The sequence below is a fragment of the Coffea arabica genome, chromosome 3c (genome assembly GCF_036785885.1).
Source record: "Coffea arabica cultivar ET-39 chromosome 3c, Coffea Arabica ET-39 HiFi, whole genome shotgun sequence".
Taxonomy (NCBI): domain Eukaryota; kingdom Viridiplantae; phylum Streptophyta; class Magnoliopsida; order Gentianales; family Rubiaceae; genus Coffea; species Coffea arabica.
This window is the reverse complement of record NC_092314.1, coordinates 44,459,729-44,468,304: the sequence shown is the minus strand read 5'-3', so window position 1 is coordinate 44,468,304 and position 8,576 is coordinate 44,459,729. Positions and strand designations below refer to the sequence as shown.

The 8,576-nt window shown below is 32.0% G+C and overlaps 1 long non-coding RNA gene across 1 annotated transcript; it reads right to left on the bottom strand.

Annotated features, from left to right (window-relative positions):
- Positions 1 to 3,568: 3,568 nt before the first annotated feature.
- LOC140038162 (uncharacterized) lies at positions 3,569 to 7,487 on the bottom strand. The gene is made up of 3 exons (XR_011841982.1): positions 6,952 to 7,487; positions 4,443 to 4,498; positions 3,569 to 3,751 (listed from the first exon to the last, which is right to left on the bottom strand). It is a non-coding gene; the product is annotated as an uncharacterized lncRNA (long non-coding RNA).
- Between the last annotated feature and the right edge of the window lie 1,089 nt (positions 7,488 to 8,576).

The following is an 8,576-nucleotide window of genomic DNA, read 5'->3' as shown; positions in this document are numbered from 1 at the left end:
CAACATTACAGTAAAACTTCTCTAAATTAGTACTCGACAAATTAATAACATCTATTAAATAACAAACTTTTTCGATCTTGATTTAGACTAATGAGCTAAACTAATAATTTTGATAAAATAATAAGATAATATTTTTTGTTTTGAAAACCTTACATAGCTCTTTAATTTTATTTGTATTATAAATTAATAATTCACTAAAATTATATATCAGATTTTTCTAAAATATGAGCCTAATAGAAATCTATAGTTTAGTAATAAGATAGAGTAAAAAACAAAACAAAAAAAACTCCCGTGATTTCAAAACGTATAACATGACATCTCATGTTTTGAACTAAATTATAAAAGTGACGGAATCCATTAAACTTAACGGAAACAACTTATCGAAACCTAAAAAAAAAAATTTATACCTAATTTTTAACAAATATATCTGTTCTATCCCTTAACCTTTAATTCTCTCTATTTAGAGAATAAAACAAATAATTTTTTTTGAGTTGTCTTTTGCTTAATTATATCATGGTATTTTGGTCATTTTGTCCATTTCCGTTAAATTTAAAGGATTCCGTCACCTTTACAATTTTGTTCAAAATATAGGGTGTCGTGTTGTATATTTTGAAACTACAGAGGACTTTTTTGTATATTAGATTTATCACAGGATTTTTTTATTTTTTACCCAATAAGATATGGAAGAAAAATTTGTGTTTGTCCATTATAAAAAGACTTCCTCATTATTTATATACATAGTATTATTAATTTGATTCATTGTGTGCATTTAATAAAATGGAAGTGAACATTTATCATTGGGATAATTTCAGAAACCTCCCCTGAGATTTTTGAGAATTTCACTAGACTCTCTTGAAGTTTGTAAAATCACACAAACTTCTTTTGAGATTAAGGTTTTGATAACAAAATTATTTCAATTTAAAAAAGTAATGTTAAAAAAGTACTTTAAAGAGAGAAATGAAATTTTTATTTCATAAATACCCCTTATGCATGTATATAAGTTGTATTAGTAAAAGAATGAAAATAATTAAAAATTAAAAATAATTAATACATACATTTTACTACTCAAAAAGTTCACATTCAATAAATTAGATAGCATAAATAGCAACAAACTATGCTAATTATCACAGGATTTAGCAAAACAAACTAGTTATCTCTTTTGTCATGATACTTGTTATAATTCTTGTGATTTTGAAAACAAAAATTCAAATTTTTCAAATTTTCACAGAAAGGAGGGAAAAGAAAAACTGTTTTGTCATGATATAGCAAAATTATGTTAAAAAAACTGACTAGTTTGTTTTGTTGAATCTTGTGATCATTAGTATAGTTTTGTTACTTATTTATGTTGTCTAATTTATTACATGTGAACTTTTTGAATGGTGAAATATGTGTATTAATTGTTTCTAACTTTTAATTATTTTTATTCTTTTACTAATACAACTTATTTACATGTATAATGGGTATTTATGGAATAAAAGTTTCATCTCTCTCTTTAAAGTAATTGAACTAATTTTGTTATCAAAACCTTAATCTCAGGAGAAGTTTGTGTTATTTTGCAGACTTCAGGGGAGACTAGTGAAATTGTCAGAAACCTAAGGGAGGTTTCTGAAATTATCCCTTTATCATTTAGTATTTCTAAATCTTTTATCATTTAGTATTGCTAAATCTTCTTGACATTTTGATGATAGAAAATGGTATCACTTATGTACATATATTGAAGACATTAATAGAATTAAATTATATTTGCAAATTAAGTAGATATGGATTGGTTTATATTTCTTCGACTTTTAACTTCCTTTTATTAATAGAATAATTCATATTTTTATAAAATAAAACAAAAATTTAGCTGATTAAATGAATTTTTTTTAATTTGTAAATACACTCAATAAATTAGTAAATTATTAATTTATCGATTAATTAGTAGCTCTTTGAATTAAAAGAATATGTATGGTTCCAAGATTATTAATTTATAGAGGTTTTAACGTAATTAAGCTAATAACATCACTCTAATTTAAAAGACAATAAAGGGAAGATAAATAATTTTTAGGGAAATTTGTGAATCCAATCCTAGAACTTTTACATTAAAATCATTTTTGTCCTTCATGATTTTTTTTAATCAATTTAGTCCTCAAACTATAATCTTGGTTATAATGTAGGACTTCTACAACTATAGTCATTTTTTTTCCTCTTCCCCACAACTAGTCAGGAGTATTTTTTAAACTTTCAATTAAATTCTGCAATATTTTTGGTCTTGCTTGCTTTTTTTAATTGCTTGCACTTTCGTGCATCTTCTTTAGGCCCGTTTTCGAAGCAACCAAGGGTCCGCCTTAACTATCCAATTATTAATTTTTTTCTTCCAAATTTAACTGTTCCTCTTCATTTTCCGATAAACAATAATGATTGTTTTGATCATAGGTTTCATGATAATATAGGCAATAAGTATAGCACACTTGGATTTTCAATTTATTCCATGGTGGCAGGAGCGACAGTAGCCATAACTATTGCAAATGCGTCAAGATGTTTCAGCATTTTTCTCACCAGGGTTCTCCTTTTGTTTTAATTTATTTTTCAATTTAAAGCATTTAGCCTTAATGTGCTACAATATGTGACAATAATTGCACTCCAAATTTCAGTGTTTGGATTTAAATATAAATTTAAATCCACTCCTGTCAAATTATCTTTTATCAATTCGGTCAAATTTCTATATCTCGGTGATATCCTTGTCTATCTATTCCTTAGATTTAATGCAAATTTAATTTCTCGATGCAAAATTATTTCTTTTCTATAAATCATAGTATCGCGAAAATATTTAAAGGATTGGGAAAAGGGACACAAAAGCAACAATGTCGGATCCTCATCATTAATTTTCGAATCTATATTCTCCAAATCCATAATAATAGAATCAAATTTATCAAGATGTGAGAGTATAGACGTATCTTCAGTTATTCGAAACATATACAAACTTTGCTTTAAATTTACATCTGTCACATTTTTTGACTTTTTTTCTCAATTCTCTGTATCACTAAGTCAACTCTGTTTTAAACCAAAATGATTTTCATCTTTTACTGCCATATTCCGAAATTGACATTTCTATCGAATTTCTCAACAACAACAGAACCCAAAGCCTCCGCAGAAATTATGATACCAATTTGTTAGGTTTGGTTCCATGGAATTAACTTCTTAGCAATCCTAAAAGACAAATAACAAAGCAAAAAATAAATAAAACAAGAACACAGAAATTTATATTATTCAGTCAAATTGACCTTTGTCCATGGATGGAGGATGAGTAGTGTGGCGACCCCACTTCCCCCTGAGGCGAACCAAAGGGTTGGCGGGCCGTCTGCCCAGCTCTCGCCAGGTCTCACGCAAGCAATCTAACCCAAAACCTTTCGAAGAATAACTAATTTATTACAAAACAATTTTTCCCGAATAGAATCATACCTAAAGCCACATTAACTTCAGAGATAGCAATGATAAAAATAACCAGTCAAGGCCCTAAAACGACCTACGTGCTACGTAACGAAGTATAAGTCGTACCCAACCAGATAGATAAATACATAAATCCATAATACAAGCTTACAAGCCAAGTAATCGAATTAGGGTTTACACATTTTCCAGTTTCAAGTGGCAATCCAAAAAGGAAAATACATTATCCCAAATAACACATTACAGCCCACAGAATAAGTTATAGTATTCAAATACAGTCCAAAAGAAAAACATAAGTAAGCATCCAGCTTTCAGTTTCCAGAACCTGTTAAGGAAAACAATAAACGTGGGGTGAGCTAAAGCTCAGTGGTGCTCCAAAAACATGCAATCACATAATTTCAAACAGCGATTAATAACTGAACAACTTTAAACAGTTAGGAAAGCGTATAACAGCACAAGGTAGGATACGTGGGCTCTCAGGAGCCATTTTTCCTCGCTTGATCACCATTTATCGTAGTTGACCCTCCGTCAAATCTCACTACTTATAATCCATGTAGAGCGTCTTATTTTGATACCTAACCCGTCACCATTCATACCCCTGTCCCGGGCCCGCTCTTCGACTAAGGACGCAGTATACTCGAGATATACCCGTAGATGATTGGTCGAGGGATTCACCCAATGACGTGATTGCAATCAGATTCATGCGTCGAGAAATTCACCCAATGACTTATTGCAATTAGATTCAAGCGTCGAGGGATTCACCCATCGACGTAACTACATTTAGATTCATGGTAGTTGGATACAAGAGTCGAGGGATTCACCCAACGACGCAACTCCATTTTGAATCAAGGATTCAGGAGAAAATATTTTGCACAAGTCACCACTCGAACGACTAGTGTGATAAAGTACACACAGCTCACTTCGATGGATCCGAAACCAATTTTTTTCAACTTATCACATAACAAGTCAAGAAAGCACTTTAAACGGTTAGGCATAGAACAAGCAGGGACACTCACCAAGAGTGGAGTTCAGATATCAAGTTGGAAATCAAATTCCGCGTCCTCGCAGTATCCTAAAAACCAAATTTTGAAACCATAAGTTTTTACTCAGTTTTTTTTGAGCTTATAGACATTGAGGTATATCTAATATACTACTAGTCCACTTTCCCTTAGAAAAATCTAGAGTCCCTTAGGTTAAAACTTGACAAAAGTAGAAGAAATGTTTCCTATAGTTTTCCTTGAGTTACTTTTCTTATAAAAGGGTAACTAGTATTATTTTCTTGAAATAAGTCGACCAACCTCTTAATATCAATGTTAGAAAGTTACTTTGAACATTTCTTTAAAGATACGGCTTTTGCAAGATTTATTCCCAAAAACTATTTTTCCTAAAATAGGGTTTCTTGCCGAGCAAGTTTCCCAGGCTTTTCACTAAAATTAGTAAAACTCGTATTTTGGAACTTTTTCTATAGTGAACTAGCCAAGAGCAATACTTAAAGAAAAGAAAAGGAATAAAATAAGACTTAGAGTTTTCAAAAGCTATAGAACTTATTTACTATAGCTATCAAAGCTAGTTTGAGCTAAAGGGAATTATCGGTTTGGAAAGTTTTTTTTAGGCAAAACACTCGATATAGAGTTTATAATATAATACTAGCTGGAAAATATTTTTGATTACTTTAATCACAGTTACTCGAGTTCGCAAGGTAGAAACGACTTCCACAGCTCCGATCCCGGTTCGAAGTCATATTATGGTTCAAAATATGGCAAAAATCACATAGCAAATTACTAGGGTTTCGTCAATCATTAGCCCTAGATTTCAACAATTGCATTATTGATAAAAATAAAATGAACGACCAAGGCTTCATCAATCATTAGCACTTGGTTTCAGCAAACCCATCATAAGCAAATAAAATAAAAACTAAGGCCTCCAAGACATTCCAGCAATTAACTTTCATCACCCAGCAGTACTTATAAAGTCATTCAAATGGCCAAGGGCTTCATCAATCATTAGCCCTTGAGAACAGCAATTACTTCAAACCACAATTTAATCCAGAATTTAAGCCACAAGTAAGCTACAAGATCAAACCAAATAAAAATTTAGTTTCACGAAGAACAGGACATTCCTACTAAAACAGTCTACTTCAAGGATTCACAGACAGCAGTACACTTGAAGGAAAAATAAGAAATTTCTACAGGACAAAGGCCTATGATTCTAGTTTCAAACGCCACTGACGGCGCCTTAAACGGATTTTCCTACACCAAGATATAAACAGTTTATTGGGACTGGTCAGGGACATCCGAAAATCTGAAATTTCAATTTTTCACTTGTGAAAACTCCTTTTTCTCCTTTAACACCAAAATGTTTTAATTCAAACCATCCATACACTTCTTATAGAATCCAAAACAACATTTTCCAGGCATTTCCATCCATCAAGTTTCAAGGAACAAATTTAAAAATCAAGTTAAGATTCCAACTCAACCTTTGACTATCACATAATAATTTCAGCAACTAATATACTTTAGATCCAATTTTTCCCTTGGTTAAAACAGGGTGTTAGGTACTCAAATTCAGCATTTAAACACTTAGTTACCTATTAAAATTTCCACTTCAAAATCAGATTCATTCAGCAACTAACATCATCTAGAAAAATCCAGAAATTTTGTCCATCGGCCACGGATGCACATGCATGAAGAGACGTCCTGTTTTCATTTTATTTTCTGGGTTAAAACATGCTTTTAAACTCTCAACTCCCTCATGCAATTACTTAGCTAGAAAATAAACATTTCCAATTCAGAAATCAAGTTCAAACAACAACCGTTAACATCGAAATTTTCTAAAATTCTCCTGCTTGGTTCGGATGAACATGCATGGCAGATTGCCCTTGATTTTTATCTTTATTTTTTTCTTTCTCTGGTTTAAACTACTAATTAGCTGCATGCAGAGCTTAATTAACTGGTAATTAACTATCTAATTATGGTTATAAGCTTAAACAACAACAAAATCGAACCAAATTAGGCTGCAATAATCCAGCTAAGCTCTCGGTGGTTTTTATACTAGCACATATCAGAGATTCTTTTCTTAAAAATCTCATCCGGATGCCTAACCCCCACATGCAAGTTCTTAGATGACTTAACTTTATTGTTATTAGTTGGTTAAACACCTAATTGAGCTCAGATTATCGCAGGAAGTCAGAAATAAAATTACAATCCCAAGCCAGCTCCTCGGCAGAAATTTTCTTAACCAAACCAGAAATTTTCTCTGCTTTAACACATCATCCGAATGCACAATTCAACATGCATGGTCTAAATCTTCAAGTCTTCACTCAGCTAAAGGCACTTAGGTGTTCAGATGCCACAGAAAAACACGAATGGAGTTGCATCATCTCCTCAAAGTCTCGGTAGCAACATTTTAACAAAACAGAATTTTTTTCTAATGGTTGGATTTCAATATCCGACTGCATAATCTGAACACGCAAGCTCAGATGTAGCTTGCTCAACTAATAATCAACCTAATTAGACCAGAAATTACCTCAGATAGCAGCTAATCCTTCACACGAAATATTCCAGAAATTTCTTCCCTAGCCTCGGCCAAGTGCAGTCGGTGGTTCCTGGCTCCTAAGTTGCGGCTGGAATTGGTTGTGGCTGGTGGATTTGAGGTCGGTTGGTTGGAGTTGGTGGGGATGAAGGTGCAAAATGGCGAAGCTTCCTGCAAATCTCCTCCCTGGCTTCACTTCAACTCACGGCAGGACCAGAAAATTTCTGGCAGCTCACGTTCCCTCCTCCTAGCTTTCGGATGCAGCTCACCAAGCAGCCCTCTCTCTCGGATGCTCTCGATCAAGGCAGAGGAAGAGGTATGGTGTGGTTGTGGAGACAAATTGCAGTGGTTTCGGTGGAGTGTGCAAAGAAGGAAATGAGACTTGGTGATGGTGGTGTCTCGGTATCAAGAGAGGAAGCGGTTTGTGGTTTACTTGTGCAGAGAAGAAAGGAAGTTGCGGTTTGTGTTTGTGATATGAAATGTGAATTAGAGTGAATGGTTTTGTGGTTTTAGCCGTGAGATAGAAAGGATGGTTTGGTGGTGCCGTTGTTTAAGGAATAGAGGTTTCGTGTAAGAATCGTTTTCGTATAACAATTGGTTGCGTATCGAATTGGTAATAGCAAATGTGATTTGATTTGCGGTCAGACGTCTTGTTTGGTTTGCATGGAAAGGTGAGGTAAGGGTATTTTAGTCTTTTCACTTTACTCCCCAATCTCAACTTAATTTCTCAATTCCAACTTAATTCTAAAAATTATCCTCAAGTGTGATTTGAACGCCTAATTATACCATAATATACCTAAACCATTTTTTTATCGAATAATTATCGATTAAACCTGGAATATTAAGGTTCCTAGTAATTCTTATATTATTTAGTGAATTAAATTAGTTATTAGATTTTTCAATTATTATTACTCAAGAAATAGAGTTAGTCTAACTCGAAATTTATCGATTTAGTAATATAAAGTCAAATGAAATAATAATTTAATCCAAGGGTGTCAATTTGCACATAACAATTATTTTTACGCACTTACTTGAAAAACAAAGAAAGATAAGGATATATTTATTGAATTTTCACGCATTAAGTCTATTTAGTATATTAGAATCATATTTATCTAAAATTCATTGGTTTTTATCTTAACGCGGAAATTTTATCAACATTTACCATTAGGAACTAATTGGAATTAATCACAGGGCTTTAAATAATTTATTTTAAGATAGTAAATCTAACGATTCAATTATCATTAATTTAGCATAAAGGAATTAAGTATTCTAACATTTTATTTTAAGGCGAAAAATTATTCCAACCCTAAAGATATTAATTTAGTCAAATAAAACCAAGAAATTTCATAACTTAGGAAAATTATATCATTTTTCACATAACCCTATTTTTACATACTTAATTGCGAACAAGTAAAAGTAATGCCAGAAATTATTAAGGAATAAAAGAAATGCAAATGAAATATACACTAGCTTATATATCTATTTTCAGGGTTCTCACAAGTAGAATTTTATTATGAAGAAAAGAATACAAAAATACCTTAGAAAAGTGTTCCTAAACCCAAAAATACCTAATGCTAAAACACAAAAGAATCCAAAATATTTTTAATTAACACAAGATT